Genomic DNA, 21,433 nt, shown 5'->3' with positions numbered 1-21,433 from the left:
CGATTTACCAAACGTGACAAAGATTTACGGTCACATTTGGAGGAATATACATTAGAAATTATAAATATCAAAGAAGGCAAATTCCTTCGCGATAAATTAGCCCACGAGAACGGCTTCGCTTATAGATGGAATCACACTGCCTCTAGCAAACCCTTTTCCAAATCTCACACTGCTGAAGCCCCTAAAACAGATAATGTAGTGCCCAATGCTAATTCTGTCACTTTTTCTCCAAGTTCTTCCACTACCTATCACAAACTTTCTCAAGAAAGATTACCTAAGAAGAGAAAGGGGGATCGTATTACTATGGTCCCTCCCCACCGTACACCGGGCTCTGTTTCCAAATCTCAACCCCTAGTGGGCTGTACACATTCGTCTAAAACACTATCATCTACCCCATTTCCCTCTTTGGGTAGATCTACATCTACACTCACCTCATCTGACACCCTTGTACACTTCTCATTGGGCATAAATACCCCTGTTTAGAGCAACTTGGCTTCAATAGATATTGGCCGTCGATCCAGTGAACCCACGATTTCTACACTCTTTCCCAGTAGTACTCATTCCATTGACCCAAAATTGGCACCTATTTTTTTTAGGAAAGACACTGGATACAACCAATCAACCTCCACTTCCGTAAATACTAGCTCACTTGAATTGGATGTTGTTAATCTTTCCTCTGTCGATCTTACAGCTGATCAAATTCAAGTCTTGAAATTAGGGCTTACTTTCTGCCCTTCTACGGATCTGGATCACTTTCAACTCATAAAAGACATACATCTGTTTGCTCGGTGCCTACTATTTAAGGTAATCTATGACAAAACCTCATCTTCGGAATCCATTACATCCACTTCATTGGAACCCTCTGAGGCGGAGCTTCGGGCCTTGGCGAATCTTGAGTGTCTGTGGGACGAGGGACACACTGCAGAAGATGTGCCACAAATTTCCTCTAGTGGCATGGTCGTCTCCGGTGTCTCCTTCCCACCACCGACATCGTTTAAACCAAAATCACGTAACTTTCCTTCACTTCAAACGAACCCTAACATTTGGGCTTTTGTCCAACAGATCACTCAAGAAATTGAAAATTTGGACCTGCAACAAGTCCATACACATAATTTACCTTGGAGACTTTGGAAAGCCCTTCGAGAATTACAATGCCACTCTGGTTTAGTTATTAAGCCCACTGATAAGGGCGGCAACTTTGTTGTCATGGACGTCCCCGCATATGAAGCCATGTGCTGGGAGGTCCTTGGCAACGCACGTTGGTACCGCCCTATTTCCAAAACATTAATAACCAACTTTAATAATGAATATTACAACTTAATTTTTGAAGCATATCAATCAGGTGTCATTGATTCCAGCACATGGAACTACCTTAATGTGAAGGACCCCAAAATTCCTACTTTTTATTCACTGCCCAAAGTGCATAAATCAGTGAAGAAACCCCCTGGACGACCGATTGTCTCGGGCTGTCAAAGTCTAACAGAGAATGCCAGTGCTTTGGTGGATAAATACTTAATACCTCATGTAACTGCCTTATTTTCTTATGTGCAGGACACCATTGATATGCTACGTCATATTGATGGAAAACAGGTCCCTCCAAATACGTGGCTGGTAGCCTTAGACGTGGAATGTTTATATAACTCAATACCACATACCAAAGGTATTGATGTGATCCGTACTCACCTTCAGGAGCGAGGATCATCTTTTGATGGTTATAGCCGGTTTGTCCTTCGGCTGCTTGAGTTTATCTTGACTAGAAATGTCTTTATGTTTGGTTCCTTCCACTTCCTCCAGGTACAGGGGGTGGCTATGGGGACTAAATGTGCCCCTTCCTATGCCAACCTGTACCTGGGGGGGTGGGAGAGGGACTTGTTTTCTCAAGAATCCGTGTCAGATTTGCTTTCACACATTGTAGCCTGGTACAGGTATATTGATGATGTTTTCATTTTATGGTCGGGAGGTCGAGATGATTTTTCCCGGCTGATGGATTTGCTGGCTGTAAACACCTTTAACTTAAGTTTTACAATGGAATGTAGCCAAACTAAGATAAATTTTCTGGATTTACAAATACATTTAGACAAAGATGGGATTCTACATTCATCGTTATATCGCAAGCCCTCATTGGGCAATACGATTCTACATGCAGCCAGTGCACATCCCCAGCCTTTATTAGACAGCATACCCTATAGCCAATTTCTAAGACTTAGAAGGAACTGTACTCAGGACTCAGATTTTCACCTGGCAGCTGGTGACCTGTATGAGAGACTTCGTCTGCGGGGATACAGTCGTTCCTAGCTGAGGAGGTCTTTCAACAGAGTCATTAAACAAAATAGACATGACTTTATTCATTCAACCAAATCTTTAAAAGCCAACTCTTCTGTTAGGATTATTACTCAATTTTCAAAACAGCATGGTCAAATGAGAGGGATTCTCCAAAAATATTGGCCACTTCTGACGGCCGATAATACCATCAAAAAATTTCTTAAACCATACCCAGAAATCACTTACAGACGCGCTCCATCTATGAGAGACTTATTAGTTCATAGTCATCACGAGATACGGGGTCCTTTGGACCATTCAAATGTTGGTACTTTTTCATGTGGCACATGCGATTTCTGTCCCTTTATTTTCAACTCTAGGAATATTCCCCTTCTGCATGGCAAGATACACCGTTTGAGACACAGAGTTACTTGTAAAACAATTGGTCGTGTATATTTAGCTCTGTGCTAATGTGGTTGTTTTTATGTGGGGAAAACTAAGCGTCCATTCCTTAAACGCATCAAGAACCATATTGCCCCTTTATATAAACATCTAACCACTACAGCTTTAAATAGGCACGTTGCCACTGAATACAACTTTGACCCCCATGTTGTCAGATTTGCGGCCCTTGGGCAAATTCCCTCTCATGCCCGGGGAGGCAATATCGACAACTCTCTGCTTCAGATGGAGACTAGATGGATATATCTATTGGACGCTGTAAAATATCCTGGCTTAAATGAATACATCAGCTTTAAATCCTTTCTTTAGAATGGTACTTACCGTATTTATCTGTGCGGATCATTAGCTTTTGTCATCTAGTTGGTCATTCCATTGATTGTCTCCTCACTGGCTGGCTGGTCTTATGTTCAATTGGGTCCCTATGGTCCGGTGATCCATCTGCCCTCACTCCCTGCCCCCATCCTGTGCCCACTGCTGGTTGGTTTTAATTTTAGATGTTGAAATGTTTTTTCATAATTGTTGCTATATATACCTATAATTGCATGTGTTGTAATTCCAACTATGTACTTTTATTGTGTAAGTATCGAAATTTTGGTCACCATGATGTAGTAAACAAATTGTTGATCTGATGATTATTATCCATGTAGAGACAAATTGAAGTTAGATGTATCATTTATTGTTGAACTATTATATCTGTTTCAATTAGTGCATTTCTGACATCCCACTTATACTTGTATTGTTGCAGGCATTCTGTCAATATCATCGTATCTCGGTTACTGTGGTGATACCAACTATCCACTGTATGGGCTGTCTCGCCTATGCCTCTGGCCCGTTTTTTTTTTCCCCCCGGAGTTTGCTATGAGGATCCAGTGCGTTTGGTTGCGTTGCCTCTAGATTGCCTGGGAGTCTGTTCCACTACAGCCTTTGGCTGCATGGACGCCCAAGGGCTGACTACATCGCCAGCCCACCCCTTCGGCCAGGACCATCGCAGCAATCCAACGCCAACCTCATCACCTCCTCCCCTTTCCCTTGGATGGCTGTGAGGATTCCCCCTTTCCTCCCCCCTTCCTCTGGACAGCTCCGATGCCTATTTACATCCATCGATCGCGTCACTGGCAACTGCGGCCATGTGACGCGATCGACGCTCGGACTCATGGGAAATGTAGGCAGATGACTTTGGCCACTGCGCATGCGCCCCATCCGCCTTTCGTCCGCTCCTGATTGGTTGATTATCATCATGCTGATCAGGTGGGGGTTTTAAAAGGCAGCCACATTTCAGTAACTTATATCCCTTTGTTGCGGGACCACTATGGGGAACTGGTTACATATGTTAAAGGTAAAAGACTTTATATCTTCCTTCATCTTAGCCGGCGTCTTCATTTTTACTATTACTGGCGCATGTGGCTATATTGGCTGAGCTTTACGCTGATAGTATTTTTACATTTATTGATTTTTAGATCATCTAACATAGCCGGTGTTATCTGAAGGATATGCTGGGGAGGTTCCAATGTTCAGCCCATACACTGGCGGAACCTCACTTATAGGATGCATTTTTACTTCCAGCTATATGCATTTTTGGTAAGCCTTTTTCAGTATATTAAATATTCACTACGTCCCCCAATTTGACACTAATAAACACCATCTGATTCATTTAATTTATATGTTGTCATGGTCACCTTACTCATACCACTCTCCTTAATTCTGTTTTTCAGTTTCTCTGACTATACTTAAATCATGCGATTTTTGTATGTATTCATTGCGCTGTGAATCTTTTTCACGCAACATCTAGTGCTTTGTTTTTGCATATAATTAGGGTATGTAATTAAGGCTGAGTTCCCTTTGCTAATAGGAATAAAAGAATTTCTGAATACTTATATGCTAATTTTCATTTTTTAGGCGCCTTCTAATTCCCCTGTAGCCAATTACTGGGCTGAGTGTGACTACCATTCCCAGTGCTCTAGTGGTGTCTCCCTTGTGTCCTGGAATTCCTGCATGGTATGTTCTGGGTGTGGGGACTGGGGGACCGGGGATATGGTTGAACAGCAACTTGACCGCTTTGCGATGTGATGGTTTACCTCAACGCTGCAAGATTATGTGGAGTTAATAATACACCCCTTTTTTCTTTGTTTCAGTGGTTTTATTCTCTGCATTATATCTATATACTCCCCTGATGAAGCCAATGTTTTGGCGAAACTAGTTGGGAATAAATGACTACTATCACCCTTCAACATCATTGGTGATGGTCAATATTTTGAACTGCACTTTTGTTTTTATGTTCTTGAGATTTTTTCATGTATGTATGTTTAATGTACAATTTTTAGCTCTCTTTGATTCTAAATAAAATAAATAAGATGATTTTACAATAAAATTGTTCTATCTTATTGGTGGCACCACAATAATCCCATCCCCCCTCTTTTCCCCATCTTGAGAATGATACAGGAGATGGTCAGAGACTGCAGACATGATACAAGAGATGGTCAGAGACTGCAGACATACTACAGGAGATGGTCAGAGACTGCTGACATGTTACAAGAGATGGTCAGAGACTGCAGACATGTTACAAGATATGGTCAGAGACTGCAGACATACTACAGGAGATGGTCAGAGACTGCAGACATGTTACAAGAGATGGTCAGAGAATGCGGACATATTACAGGAGATGGTCAGAGAATGCAGACATATTACAGGAGATGGTCAGAGACTGGAGATATAATACAGAAGATGGTCAGAGACTGCAGACATGCTACAGGAGATGGTCATAGACTGCAGACATACTACAGGAGACGGTCAGAGACTGCAGACATACTACAGAAGATGGTCAGAGACTGCAGACATACTACAGGAGATAGTCAGAGACTGCAGATATGATACAAGAGATGGTCAGAGACTACAGACATGATACAAGAGATGGTCAGAGACTGCAGACATGTTACAAGAGATGGTCAGAGACTGCAGTTCCTATGGACGTTAGTAAATAATGGCCGATCGGCCCTCTCACCTGTTCCAGCGATACAGCAACAATGGTTCCTCTGATCAGGAGTCAGCTCACTCTGAATTGCCCGTGGTGACTCCACTGGGTAGAGCCAAGATCTATATTCTGGCAATGACTCCATTCCTTTCTCCACCAGGGTTGGCGCCAGGCTGTGTGGCTTTCCCTCATGTGGTGCAGGGCAGCGGGGTTCTCTCTCTGGTGGTGTTCCCTCAGCACTGTCCTCTCCCTCTGGAGTCCTGGGTGCACTTCCCTGAAAGCTTTACCGGGCTCCTTGCTCTCTCTCTCCCATTCAGCTAAGCATGCTGTTTGGGCTGCAGTTTCTGTGTTACAGTGGGGCTGCCAGTCCTTGGGACTACATGTCCCAAAATCCTCTTCTTTGCTCCTTTTTTTTTTCTTCCCTGGCCGATATGAAGGCGGGGGAAGAAACATAGTGTGCCGCTCACTAGTACAGTAGCGCGCACGAGGAGGAGAGGGAGAGGGAGAGGGGAAACAAGAGCCCGCGGCTGCAGTGGCATCACTAGGGTTGGTGTCACCCGGTGCGGTAAAACATGGTATCACCCCCTCCACCAACTATAGTCGCCCCTCAGTACAGACCCCCCTCCACTAAGTATAGACCCCCCTCCGTCAGTGCAGACCCCCCACTAAGTATAAACACCTCCCTCAGTATAGACCCCCAGAACAAAACACCCCCCTTTATCAGAATAGACCCCCCTCAGGACAAACCATCCCCCTCCATTAGTACAGACCCCCCTCAGGACAAGCCACCCCCTCCATTAGTACAGAACCCCCCAGAACAAACCACCCCCCTCCATTAGTACAGACTCCCCCAGGACAAACCACCCCCTCCATTAGTACAGACCCCCCTCAGGACAAACCACCCCCCTCCATTCGTACAGACCCCCCCAGGACAAACCACTGCCCCTACATTAGTACAGTCCCCCCTCAGGACAAACCACCCCCTCCATTAGCACAGACCCCCCAGAACAAACCACCCCCCCACATTAGTACAGACCCCAGGACAAACCACCCCCCCACATAGGAACAGACCCCCAGGACAAATCACCTCCCTACATTAGTATAGACCCCCAGGACAATCACCCCCCCCCACATTAGTACAGACCCCCAGGACAAATCACCCCCCTACATTAGTACAGACCCCAGGACAAATCACCCCCCACATTAGTAAAGACCCCCCAGGACAAACCACCCCCCCTACATTAGTACAGACCCCCAGGACAAATCACCCCCCTATATTAGTATAGACCCCCAGGACAAACCACCCCCCAACACTAGTACAGACCCCCGAGGACAAATCTCCCCCTACATTAGTACAGACCACCCAGGACAAACCACCCCCCTACATTAGTACAGACCCCCCAGGACAAACCACCCCCCCCACATTAGTACAGACCCCCCAGGACAAACCACCCCCCACATTAGTACAGAGCCCCCAGGACAAATCACCCCCCCATTAGTACGGACCCCCCCTCCATTAGGCTAATTAAAAACACCCGGGCGGCAGCTGGAGAGGAGAGGACGGTGTGCAGCCGTGCCGCCCGGGTGGAGAACAGAGCTCAGGCTTGGGCAGCAGGCAGGACTCGGAGTTACACACAGGAGAAGAGGAACACGTCGGGCTCGGGCCGCCCCCCCGTGACGTCACTGCGCGGCCGCGGCTGGTCTCTCTCTGAACACAGAGACAGCCGCTGCGGTCTCAGGCTATCTCGCTCTCCTCCTCTGACAGGAAGAGGGAGGGGGTATTGTGGGCACAGTGGCGGTGACCGGCAGAGAGAGCTGCCTACGGACAAGGAGAGGAGGAGGGAGGGGAGCACTCTGGCGCTTCAGTGGACAGCGCCCCCACCTCTGTGGCGCCTGGGTGCACTGCACCCCTGCACCCCGGCCAGGATCGGCCCTACAAGGTCATCTGGTATTGATCTTTTACTTATGGATCTGACAGCACCACTAGAGCCATGTAATGGGACCCACCACACATCATTAAGTTTTGCGGTAACAACATCAAATAAATATAGCCCGTTATCCAAGGACCTGGAGGTTTATATCAAAGATGGGGCTCGACCCAGGATTAATGGGCTGCCTGCTTTTTCTGCCTTTACTAACAGTGATGCTAATGATGCATCGCTAGTTGATGAGAATTTTTTATTCCAATCTCCAAAGGGAGCATCACAACCAAAAGAAAAGAGAAAACTAGACGAGGTAGAATTGGAATACAATCCAAGGCTAAACAAAAAGGAGAGGATAGACACCATCTAGAGGATAGCACTATTAAGATTTATAATCTGTCAGCACACATCCTTATACCGGCCGAATCACTTTTATTGAAAAAGAGTCTTAGTTTCTCTCCCTCCACGGGACCCAACAAATTCTGCCTCTTCAAAGATCTAAATAAATGTATCCGTTCCCTCACTCTGAAACGACATTATGCCAAGTGTCAGTTTTCGAAGAACCCTAATGAGAATTTGACACAGGGGTTACTAATGACGAGGCCACTCTCCATTCTCAAAATGATATCTTGCAGGTCTTTCAGGACTTATGGTTGGAGGGGAATATAGAAAGTCAAACCCAATGTCCATTCTTAGATCCAGACATCGAACATACCAGGTTTAAACCCGTCTATATTTAACCCCACACAGTCTAAAGGTCCACACATCGAGACATTTTACCAGGCAGTCTATAAAAGATTTCATACAGCTGTGTGATGTCTTGGCAAAGAAGAGCCCTTGCAGTCTTAGTGTAGCTGAACGTCAAGCCCTCAAAGATCTAACATCTAATAAAGACATTACAGTGAGACAGGCAGACAAAGGAGGCAGCCTGGTTGTCCAAAACAAATCAGACTACCTCTGAGAGGCTTATCGGTGTCATAATTATACAATAGAGTTTATCTGTCAGCTTACCTCTCACCATGTGTTCATCTCTAGAGACCAGCCACTCTCACCTGACTGCTTTTATAATCTCTCCTCTAAGCATGGCTCCACCCCAGCTCCTATCAGAGAACTCTATATTAACCTGTGCACTGCAGGCCAGCCCTGCTGATCAACCATTGTGTGTTTGGCTTCCTTTTTCCTGCTTGCTGTGTGCTCTACGTTTGTCTCTGTTACTGACCTTTTGGCGTGTCCCTGACTATCCCTGTTTGCCTCTGACCCTGAATCATTGGTGTGTAATCTGTTGTCCTTGTCTGCTAGTCGCCCCAACCTTGGCTTATTCCCTTACTATCCCTATCCTCCTGTTGCCTACTGTGGGTGTGAGCTAGGGGACCCTGGGGTTTGTGACCTGGAGCCAGTTGCAGCCCAGTCCATCCTCACCACTAGAGGCTCTGGTGAACACCTGCTGGCTCTTAGACTCCGTGCCCTAGGGAATCTTACACTCTAACCCCGTGGGATCCGTGTTGGTGTTCCATCGGCCCTGTCTTCCTTTACCACCATGACTCCCATCCGCAGCAGTCAGCCATAGGGTCCACTACCTTGCGGTGCACTCCTGATCCCAACTGTGTGCATCTGTCACCTGGCCTCAGGTGGTCTGACAATCGGCTATTAGCTGATACCGATACTTATTTAAAACTTCTCTCTGACCCCCTTCCCCAATATTAGCTGGAGCTTATTACTTTGGTTGAAGCAGCCTGTAGTGAGGGTGTGCTAAACAAAAAAGAGACGTGTTTTTTTCTCCCAAAAGTGTGCAGTACCCCCTATTTTTACCACCTCCCCAAGGTGCACAAATTTTTGGTGGATCCTCCAGGTAGGCCAATTGTTGCCAGTACCAATAGCTTCACCAGTGGCCTGTCAGTTTATATAGACCATTTATTACAGCCTATAGTCTGTCAATTGGCATTGTATATTAAAGACTCTAGTCATCTCATCGACACTCTACAAGGCTACTCCTGGCAGGATGGGTATCTGTGGGCCTCTTTGGATGTTGCTTCATTGTATACATCCATACCCCATGAGGTTAGAATTACTGCTGTACAATACCAAGAATGGTGAGATGAATTCTAGATAATCTGAGTTTTTGCTCAATAGTTATTATTTTTACTTTTTTAGATCAGTTTTACATTCAACGCAAGGGGACAGCTATGGGGGCAAATTTTGCTCCAGTGTACTCTAATCTCACTATGGGGTACTGGCAGGAGATGCACCTCTGGGCCAATAATCCCTTCTCTGAGCACATCATCTTTTATGGTCGTTACATAAACAATGTCTTGCTCATTTGGAGTGGTGGCCCAGACTCGTCTTCCTCCTTTGTTGCCTATTGTAATAACAACATACTGAGATTATCATTCAACACGTGTTAGATCCAAAAGAATTTGTTTTTCTTGATCTGGTCTTATCTCACGACCAACAGAATATTTTCACTAGTAATCACACTAAACCTACATGTGGTAATTTATATCTTTATTTTATATTAATTTATATCTTCATATCAACACCAAAGAAATGGAAAATACAGCTAGATTTGTGTCAACTTTTAACACTAAATATAGGGCTATATCAAAAATAATTTACAAACATTACAATATTTTAAAATTAGATCAATATTTAGTTCCTTTGCTTCCTCCCAAGCCTCAAATAACCTTTAGAAAATCATGCACTATCACGCCAATGTATTTGTTATGGATTTTCGAAGATTGTCACCAACAAAGGCATTTAGTTTCAGATCAAACAGTTTATCACATGTTCAACTGAATTTGTCATCTATGTTCTGCAGGGCCCATGCAGTCTAATGTATGTGGGTCGTACAATACGTACCCTTCGCAAGAGAGTGGGTGAGCACCGCAGGTTCATTAAAAAGGGTTGTGTCAAACATAGCGTCCCACGCCACTCCCTCCAGGCGCACAATAATGATTTTGGATGCCTGGAGGTTTTTGCGATTGAGGCTATCTCTAAGGGTACATTAACCGACAACGAGAGGTTTTCCCTCCTGTGCAGGAGGGAACATTTTTGGATTTATTTGCTGGGCTCCCTCTCGCCCGAGGGCTTCAATTAAGAACTTGATGTTCTTAGTATTGTGTGACATCATATTGTAAGCCTTTCTATATATATTTTTTGAGTCCTTTGGCTATATTGATAGTACTATAGCACCACATCAATAGAACTGCCAATTGACAGCTATATGTATGAACATGTAAACGTGATGGAATAATTCAAATACATGTACCCATACATGTAGTCTTTCCTCTCCTTTTCTTTCATTACACATTTGTTTTTTCACAATTCTGGGTTATTCTCATAGAACATAGTCAAGTGTCGGCTTTATCTGGAGAAGTTGTCACATGATGGTGTTCAGAGTTTCATTTTCCATAGTTATCTTTTGCTCTCTTTTTATTTTTGTCCAAATTTTTATTAGTTCTCATTAATTTTTTATTCTTATTTTTATTTAATTTTTATTTATTATATATTTTTTGTTTCTTATTTTTCATTAATTTTTATTATTTTTTTTAAATATATATTTTTTTATTATATAATTTAACAAGTAGATTTATAAGCATTCTGCATGCTTTGTTTAAGTTGCAGGGTTGATTGAGGGTTAACATCACACTTCATGCTTATTTGCACCCCCTCCGGGGGGCGTGTCCGGACGTTCAACAGGGAGGACGTGTGCTAGCCCTGCTCCGTCTAGGCTACCAGAATCTATAGCCATCTCTGCCCTTCCTCACCCCATCAAAGCTTTTTAAACATCTCAGGGGTATCTGGACACTCTCGGCTACGGCCCTGGGGGAATATTTAACCCACCTGGCAATTTGAAGCGGTCGGGGCCTACAGTTAAGTCCGAGCCTCGGACGCCCGCCGCCATCTTGGGGCCTATCTGACACTCGGAGCACCCCGCTCCCCACTGCTCCGGACCGGAGGCCTCCGAAAAGCTCCAGCGCAGCATCCTGGCTGCGAGGCCATCCACACTTGGGATCCCCCCGTTCTGGCGACTACTAACCCGGAGATCCCTCCTCTAATACGCCGGCCTCCGGAGGCCCAACGCCATCTTGAGGCCTACCACTCCGACCTATCCTACCTTCTGGACAGCGGTGAGTACCTTGATACTCTACCATCTACCCCTCGGCCGGCCTCCCATCAGTGCTGGGACAGTATTAAACAACTAGAACCTTGAATCTGGGCCCATACGAAGCCGCCCGAGGCCTTCCCGCAATCGCTGCTCACCCGGCCGGCCTAAACCGCCAGGAAAGTCCGCGGCTCCGGCCTACCTCCGGAGGCTGGCGGCCATCTTAGTACTCCAACTACTCCCTATCAACATTTGTGCCTTCATTTGTTTTACACAGCCGTTGCACCTATTCTTCCAGTCTCTGTTCAACTTAGATCCTATTGCTTTGTAGCTGAGGTGGCACTGCTAATACCCTCATTTCATTTTCACGAAAACCTCTACAAACAATAACATTATATTGAAACATGAATGACACTGAGCAAATGTAAGTAAGAGGTGCCCCACACAGCTACCGGCCTAGCAGTTCCAGTTATGCCTTCCAAATCAACTAAATCTCGTCCTGCAACAGGTAAAAGATCTGGTAAGAGGTCACTGTCTACTCCAATATCTGCAGGCTCTATTCAACAATATTTGGCTAACGCACGCGGCGATCAGGCTCGAACATCGAGACCAAGCGCCTCTCCCTCATCTCACGTTGCCTCAGTAAGGGGAGGCTCTCCAGCCTCCTCATACTGCTCGGATCTCATGGATGACCCAGGATCCCCTGCTGGTTCCGAAATGACTACGCTGATGAGCGGTCTTAAAAAAGAACTTGCAGGTATGTTTCATAGCTTGGAAAAGTCTATTAAAAAAGAGATAACTGCAGTTAGAACCGACATGTCACACATCTTGGTCAGAGTGGAGGAAACGGAGCAACGGCAAGATACACAAGCTCTAGCCATTAAAGAACTGCAAGACACTGTTACCCAACTAGCATTTGCTCATCGGGCCTCCCTATACAAGCTCGAAGACCTCGAGAACCGCAACCGCAGAAATAACATACGGGTCAGAGGTCTGCCTGAGGCCACTGGAGATAGTGACCTAGAACCATCAATACGTGGCATTTTCAACACCATTATGGGTAATTCTGTCACCGCACCACTCCGCTTTGACCGTGTACACCGGGCTCTGAGACCCCGTAATGCTAACTCTGACCAACCCAGAGACGTTATCTGTCGCTTGCATTACTTCGAGGATAAAAATGCAATCATGATGAAGATGCGGGGCCTGCCTAACATAGATTTCGACGGGGCAACCATCACCGTATTCCCAGACCTCTCCAAAGATACTTTAGACTGACGCAGAGCTCTGAAGCCACTGCTCGATCTCTTACGTTCAGACGGGATCACATATAGATGGGGCTTCCCAGCCTGCCTGATTGCCACAAAAAATGGCCGATCCCATACACTAAGGTTCCCGGAGGAACTCTCAACCTTTCTGCAGGCTCTTAGTCTTCCGCCCTTGGAACTCCCAGGATGGCAGGACTCAATTCCTAAATTCTCGAACCTCGCAGACTCAATTTGGAGAAAAACCCCTTCAAAGGCAGGACGCTCCTCTCTCCCAGGATCTGCACAAAAGCACGGTTGAATTGTGCAAATTTGCCTTTTATTTCTCTCTCTTTTCATTCAGCCACATTCCACCAGTACAGATGCTTATTCTCCTACAGTTAACTGGCACCAAGTCAGATTTCAAATACAATTTTTTGTAAATCTACCTGACTATTCCTGGTAAACTCTGACCTGTGACTAGTTAGACCACTGATCTCCTTTTATGTTTTTGTTGTTGTTTAGTTGCTGCATCAGTAAGGTCTACAACAAGTGCTGCCTTGTAGGAATTTCAATGTTTAAGTTGATTTTTGCTTCTGCCTACATAACCTTTTTTAATTAACTGGAACTAATTTTTCATTTCTAGTTATAAGTCGTTTGTTTGTTTTTTACAGGCCGGGTGCTGTTGGGGAACGTTTCTTCTATTGCCCCTCCCCTACAACATAACCCAGTCCCCCCCTACAACATAACCCAGTCCCCCCCTCCTTCTGTGACCGCGTGACCTTAAAAGTTATTTTATCCAATCCCTGTTCAAGGTTTTGGATGGCTGCCCGCTCTCTCTTTCCCCAATGGGACCACTGCAGATTTCTGCGTGTTATTCATATGTTTCCCACAAGTTCTTTAATTCATGTATATGATTTCTCTATTTGTTCACTCTCTCCTTCTCTTTCTTTCTACTCTTTACTCTACTCTCTCCTCTTTCCCCTCTCTCCTCACCTCCTTTTCCCTTGCTGGCATGCATGGAAGCATAGGCTGAAGGATCCCACTTTGATATAACAATGGTTACATTGAAGCTCTTATCTTACAATGTTAGAGGTCTTAATGTCGCAGCTAAGCAGCACCAAACATTCTGTGAACTAAAACAAACCGCATGCTCTATTGCTTTTCTTCAAGAAACGCATCTAACCCATACAACACCGGTTAAACTGACCTCACTCCATTTTCCGCAATGGTACTACAGCTTATCTGACACTAACAAAGCTAAGGGAGTGGCCATTGGGTTTAGCAGAAATATATCCTTTCGCTTGTCTGACATGCTAGCTGATGATTCAGGTCGCTTTCTTTTTCTCCAGGGCTTCATAGGTAATACCCAATGCACCTTTGCAAATGTATATTAACCAAAATCAGCCTACCTTTTTCTCACAAATTCTAACCAAACTATCACATTTCGCCAAAGGCCTTACTATCTTAGCAGGTGACATCAACATGTCTCTAGACCCAACATTAGACACGTCCCAAGGCTGCTAATATTTCCTTTAAACGCCTGAAATTTGTCAAAAGGAGACTCATGAACCTCCAATTAATGGATGTCTGGCGCCTCCTCCATCCCAAGGAGAAGGATTTCTCACATTTCTCCACAACACACCACTCATATTCAAGAATTGACAATATATTCCTAGACCACTTTCATCTCCCCCTCTTACAGTCTGCTCACATAGGAACCGCTACTATCTCGGACCACGCACCTGTTTCGATGACGTTGACTATGCCTTCCTTAGCACGCCGCACTAATAACTGGAAACTTAACGACTCCCTTCTTACTAATGAAGCCGAGGTTTCCATACTGTCCTCTTATCTCTCACAATATTTCAAGGAAAACAAACCCTCTGACACCTCTCCCTCCATTGTTTGGGAAGCTCATAAGGCTACTATTAGAGGCCGGATTATTGAGCTTGGTGCTAGAAAGAAAAGGGAGCATGGTCGGTGACTCGAACAGGTCCTTCAACAAATAGCTGATCTAGACAAGCAACATAAACTCTCTCTCCATATTGAGCATCTCAAATCCCTCACACTTAAACGAGAGGAATTAAAATCTCTTCTTAATCTAGACACTAAGAGAAAATTCCAACGCATATCACAGAAATTCTATGAGTGGGGAAACAAACCAAGTAGATTACTGGCTAGGTCATTAAAAGCTAAACAAACGCAGTCTTTTATTCCCAAAATTAAACTATCATCAGGAGAGCTTGCCCATGCAACTCCAGACATTGCTAAGGCCTTCAAGGAGTTCTATGCAGATCTCTACTGTGTCAAAAATGACTTGTCCTCTTTACCTCAGAAAGAGAGACGTAGACGCATGCTCTCCTACTAAAGAAGCCAACCTACCTAAATTGCCTGCGTCTATCTTTAAAGAACTGGAAGCAGATTTCTTGGTAGAGGAATTTCAGGCTGCCTTGAAGTCTACCCCTACCGGAAAAGCACCCGGACCGGATGGGTTCACTATTTTATACTACAAAACATTCAGTGACATTCTACTTCCCCGTCTTACAGCTTATGCAAACTCAGTCTCTCAATCTTCAGGCTTACGCCCAGAATCCCTCTCCACTCACATCACTGTCATTCCTAAACCTGATAAGGACCCTACCCTCTGTAACAGTTATAGGCCAATCTCATTAATAAATACTGATATTAAATTATTTGCCAAAGTAATGGCAAATCGCCTGCTCCCCCTATTGCCTAGCTGGATCTCCAAAGACCAGTCAGGTTTCATTCCCAATAGAGAAGCAAAAGATAACTCCCTCAGAGCAATCTCCCTAATCCAGTATGTTCAAAGAAGTGCCGAGCCCACCCTACTCCTTTCCACTGATGCTGAAAAACCGTTTGATAGGGTGGACTGGGACTATCTTAAGATGACATTGAGACATTTTGGTTTGGGACCTAAGATGTTTCACCGTATTTCATCCCTATACTCTAACCCCACAGCACAAATCAGAATCAATGGGACGTTGAGTGACTCTTTTGTTTTACATAACGGTACTAGGCAGGGATGCCCCCTGTCCCCCCCCTCCATTTTGCCATTACCTTAGAACCCTTCCTAGCGACAATTAGGAACAATGGTAATATTCAAGGCGTACAAGTAGGTAAAAGCTCCCATAAATACGCAGCATATGCCGACGACATACTATTTTTTATTCAGCAGCCCCGCATCTCAATACCTAACCTAATGTCGGCATTTTCCACCTTTCAGTCAATTTCTAATTTCAAAATAAACCTTTAAAATTTTTTAATAAATTTTAAACATTAATTTTTCCCAGTCCGAGGTGACTTCCCTGAAGCCCCTCTTTCCCTTTAAATGGGAACCAAAACATATGAAATACCTAGGTATCTATCTCACTCCCAACCCCCACTCCCTTTTCCGACATAACTACATTCTTGCCACAAACTCCTTGCAACAGGCAACAGTTACTCAGCAACATCACATCAAGGATAACAGGGAAGAGGAACAATCCGTTCAGCTAGTGAATGAAAGCCAAGTATGTGGTCCCAAGGAGCATTCAGCAGACTCAGTCCCATAAGGCTCTGCCTTTTCCTGCATAAGTCTTTTCAGCTTAGCCAAGTGCTTGATGTTTTTTGGAGAGATCTCCTTCTTCATCATCATTTGCTGGTCCAGTATCATAGCACAATCTGCTTTGGATGCTGTAAGACACAAGTTCAGTGCATACCTGTTCTGCAAGGATACAAGTCTCAGATGTTTCAGTTCCTCCTTTATTGCATGAAATCCTTCCTTTGTAGTAATTAACATTTGTAACAAGTTGCATCATGTCTTCTGCGATCACCGAATATTTGTCTGGATATAAAATACACTTCAAAATTATAGTTATAGAAAAAATAAAAATAATAGTCAGTGTCAGGATACAATAGGTCTCTGGCAAACATTTCAGGGCAACCTACAAAGCAATGGCTCCTACATTTTCATTTTATCTAATAACTTAATTTAGTGTGTTCCTTTTACTTCTACAACATTCGCTAAAATAATATACATGTATCTATATACTATATACTCTTAAACTATTAATAATAATTGTTAGTATAAATCCTTTGAAGTACATAATTTCACTACAAAGTATTTTATATAGACTATTCTTTTACATTTCCCAACCTATACTATTTCCCATACAATAATTGTAAAATTCTTATCATTTCCTAACCTTGACTCCACCTATCAGTCACTATTACCCCAGTCATGTCATACCGTCAATAAAGTCAGTCCAGATATTTCATTAGTTTTAATTTTTTAGTCTTCCCACAACGTTTGCTAAACCCAAAACCATTTCAATTTTTGTCCATTTCTGCACATACTATACTGCAGAATATTATACAATAACAGTCAGCATGGGTCTCTTCTGTCAGTCACTGCTATACTGTCTAAGTCAGTAGCCTACCTCTTCTATGTCTTAAAACATGAATTATAAAACAATATCATGACAAATATCATAACATATCCTATAAGACATCAATAGCATACAGTCTTTAGCGATAATGTCATACTCATTACATTACACCTCCCCACTTTTTTTTTTTTTTCTTTTTTTTTTTTCAAAAAATGATAAAACTATTTGTTTATAATGATTGAACATTTACTCAAAGTGGAACTCTACTCACAAAAATGTGATAAAATAAGGTTCATTAGCAAGAAAAATACATTCCACATTAATTATTATGCTACCATTTTACTGAAGCCCAGAACCTTTGAGCAGCAGTAGAATTTCAGGCTGTCAGCAAACTGGCCTCTAGATTCTATTCATTGCAAAAAAATAGAGCACAACTGAGCCTGTGTAAAGCAGGGTGGAACAGTGGATTTTAAACAGTATAGGCACTTATTTTTTACTGTGTTTCATAGCTACACCTGCAAAAGGGGTCAGCCTCAAGTGATCCAGCAGGAATTCATTTTCTGACCAAAGTTCCATCTTAAGGTGTTCACAATATTAATACTTATAACATATATAACAAACAAAACAACAGTAAGTCTCTACATACAAAGTATCACATATAATTAATTAGAATTGTCCATTACTGAAATACTTCCAATGTCTTTGTCTGCAACAGTCTCTTGTATGTATTCCACTTGCACTTATGTGAATAACACTCTTGGTAATCTCACTCAGACTTTGACTACTATAGAAATGGAAAATGTCACTGTCACAAATGTGGATTTAAATGGACACTTGAATTGTGAATTCTTCCACTTCCTTTTATGATCTTTAATGTACTTGCAGTCATCAAGAGTTACTGACATACATTCCTTTAGTGGCTTTGACTGGAACACGAGATCACATCTAAAACAAGGATCTGTTTAGAAACAAAACTACACCAATTTGGTTAATTATTTTAAAAACATGAACATTTTATCTCCCACTGTACAGCATGAAGTCTAAGCAACTATCATTTGCCTCTAGAACTCCTAAACTTAGTGACAAATCTATCCAAAGTTTCATATGGCCCAGAAAATTGTATTTAATTTGGTCTACAAAAGTCCATACAACCTATCAGCCAATGAATATGAGTGTGGACACAAGGTTCTATTGTCTATGCCAAGCATAGAGCAAAATGGAACTGATTTTTCATAAAAATGGGTACAATTATCTGATATCAGTGCTGTATACACTACAATCCTGGGAAAAATTTCCCACATCAGACACTTAGCTGTTGTCTCGTACATTTGCATGGCCATATGAAAAACTTCGATTTACTTTAAAAAGGAGCAGACATTTATTAAAGTATATCTATATCTACAGCTTTGTTCCTTCATGGCAATATAGTCTATATTCAGGCGTACATAATAGTAGAATTTTGTGAAACTACATTATGATTGTTCATAATTAAAAAGAAATCAAAATAAAATTACATTGTGATTGTTCATAATTAAAAAGAAATCAAAATAAAATTACATGGTCACTTGCACAGTCTGTTAAATCTAAAGAGGTCAAGAAAATGTGCATTACTATGTCCCTTCCTTAAGAATAATTATATACAAAATTTATTGTTAATTAGATCATATTAATGCAGAGTGACCCTAATCAAAAAACTGACTTTGCCACCTGTAGTAGCATAACTAGGAACTTGAATAATAAAAAAATCAAAAGGAGTGAAATTTTACAAAGTATAACTTTACATATGAAAACGTGCTGGCTGCTCCTGGAATAAAGAAACAAATTATTTATTTAGGCAAACTAATAATCAACCTGATAATTACTAAATATTGTAATCAGGTAGGACAAAATAAGTTATAGCCAATACCAATAAGGGACCTTGCTCACCAGAGCTTATAAGCTAAGATTAAAAATTAAGACTTTAATTATCTAATTCACCCCCCTGTATGTGCTACATATAGCACATATAATAAGATGGTAGCACTGTTACCATGCATCACTCTTTACTATTCTTTTTAGAAAATAATAAACAAATATAAATTTGGAGTTCCCTTGTACCAAATAAATAAATCCCATTGCTATCTTTGTGATTACTAAGTAGGCAAATATATAAAGATGACAGTATACATAATACTGTACAATAAGATAGGGACATGACAAACTAAACAACAAAAGCTACAAGGGAGAATAAGCACCCTACTTACAAGAGTGATACACTAAAAATAAAATGCACCTTGAACTACTGCAGTCCATAATATAAAAGACAGAATACCTATTATAACCTACAGCTTATATTCTAATAAAAAATCAACAAATGTTTAAGAATAAGAACGTATTCTGAGATTTTATTTTATTTATTTTTATGGTCAGCTCATCCAGTGTCTGTCTAAAGGCACCAGACATAACTCCCCTAAATGTGCCTCTTTCATCTTAGTACAGAGTATTGAGATGATCTGTCACAAAGGTGATTTAATGTAGTTGTTGCACGTACGAGCAGACAGCTATTTCTAAAATGGGGACTATACTTTTCTGCTCTCCTACACTCATACTGAAAGAAATACATTATCTTGCTTAACATGTAAAACCTACAACTGTAAAATGTTTTTAAGCATGACATTAATTACATTAGCAACATTGAATTTATCTACAGATATTTTCCTTCCAGAAGAAGTATGCTGGATACAAAAAAATATGGGAGAACTTTGTGTCGTAAATTACTTAAAACAAACAACTTTCTTTTTTCTACAGTTTAAATAACTTCTAACTCCCTCAGCTCATTAATGGTGCTAACTAGCTGAGGTACATATTCAAAAGAATATATAAAAAAACAATAAATAAAAAATAAAAAATGAATCGTGCCTTCCACACACACACTCACTGCTAATAACATTTAGAAATTTGACGCTAAAGTCAATCAGTCACCATAGATTTATCAATCCCTAGCCTCTCAACGAAAGACATACAATCATTCACATAGGGATTCATTTTACACCTCATACAAAAAAAAAAAAAAAAAACACACACACACATTCAACTCATATAAATATAAATCCTCCTATCAAATACTAATACCAAGTGTCACAAAATCAAAGATATGACACAGAAAGTTCTAATTGTATTTGTATGGAAGATACATACCATTTCCATATTCGTCATACACTATGCAGAATTCAGCATCAGTTACATACTTCTTACAATTCACTCACAGAACTAACACACAGGGTCCTTCCACACCAACGTTTTTATAACCACTACAGACTTATTCTAACCTAATTTGGGAGATGATCAGTCTCCCTCTCACATATAATATTCCCTAACAGTCTACAAAGATTACAAAGAAATTAACTTACATTTGTGAACATTCATTAACAAAATGTCATTATCTTCTATTTTCTATATAGCAATACACAGTCACTCCACCTAGCAAAGTATGCATACACATGAACACAAATTCCTGACTATATATAAATATACAAACATTCACAAAATTATTAAAACTGACAGGATAGTTAGTAATTACTTATGGACAGCAGTGCTCAGAGTAAAGCCAATAGGCACCGTACGCGCATACGTCTCCTTACCAAAACGCTTGTCTCAAGACACTAAAAACCGCCAAGCCCTGCTTGCCACAGCGATCAGGAATGTCTCAACCTGATCTTAACTCAGTACACAGACCATTACAACAGATACATATAAACACATACACTTACAGCACAAAGACGATACATACCTTTTTACTTTGTTAACAAATGGAGCTCAAAAACCTTCACCTTATTTACATGTCAGGACTTACCTTTCTTGACATTTTTAACTCATGAATATTATTTTACACCACACAAAGGTACCTTTTTCTACTAGTAGTTACATATCAGTACTGTTTTTATTTTTTAACTTAGGCTTTCCAGGGATCTGATAACCTCAAAGCCTTCTCCTGATTGATTACCAATCCAGGAAACCAACATGCATGTTAACGCAGGTTCTCCAGGGGTCTTTAAGTCCCCAAAACCTCATCCAGACAAAATTTTGCAGTCAAGGTAAACAACATGCAT

At 42.0% G+C, this 21,433-nt stretch overlaps 1 protein-coding gene across 2 annotated transcripts in view; it reads left to right on the top strand.

The window, feature by feature from the left end:
- Positions 1 to 21,433, top strand: part of TGFBR1 (transforming growth factor beta receptor 1) — a 468,434-nt gene that overhangs the window by 401,433 nt on the left and 45,568 nt on the right. The gene's annotated exons all lie outside the window — the stretch shown is intronic.

Source organism: Aquarana catesbeiana, linkage group LG05, assembly GCF_042186555.1.
Source record: "Aquarana catesbeiana isolate 2022-GZ linkage group LG05, ASM4218655v1, whole genome shotgun sequence".
In the NCBI taxonomy this organism is placed as follows: domain Eukaryota; kingdom Metazoa; phylum Chordata; class Amphibia; order Anura; family Ranidae; genus Aquarana; species Aquarana catesbeiana.
This window is presented reverse-complemented; position numbering and strand designations above follow the sequence as displayed.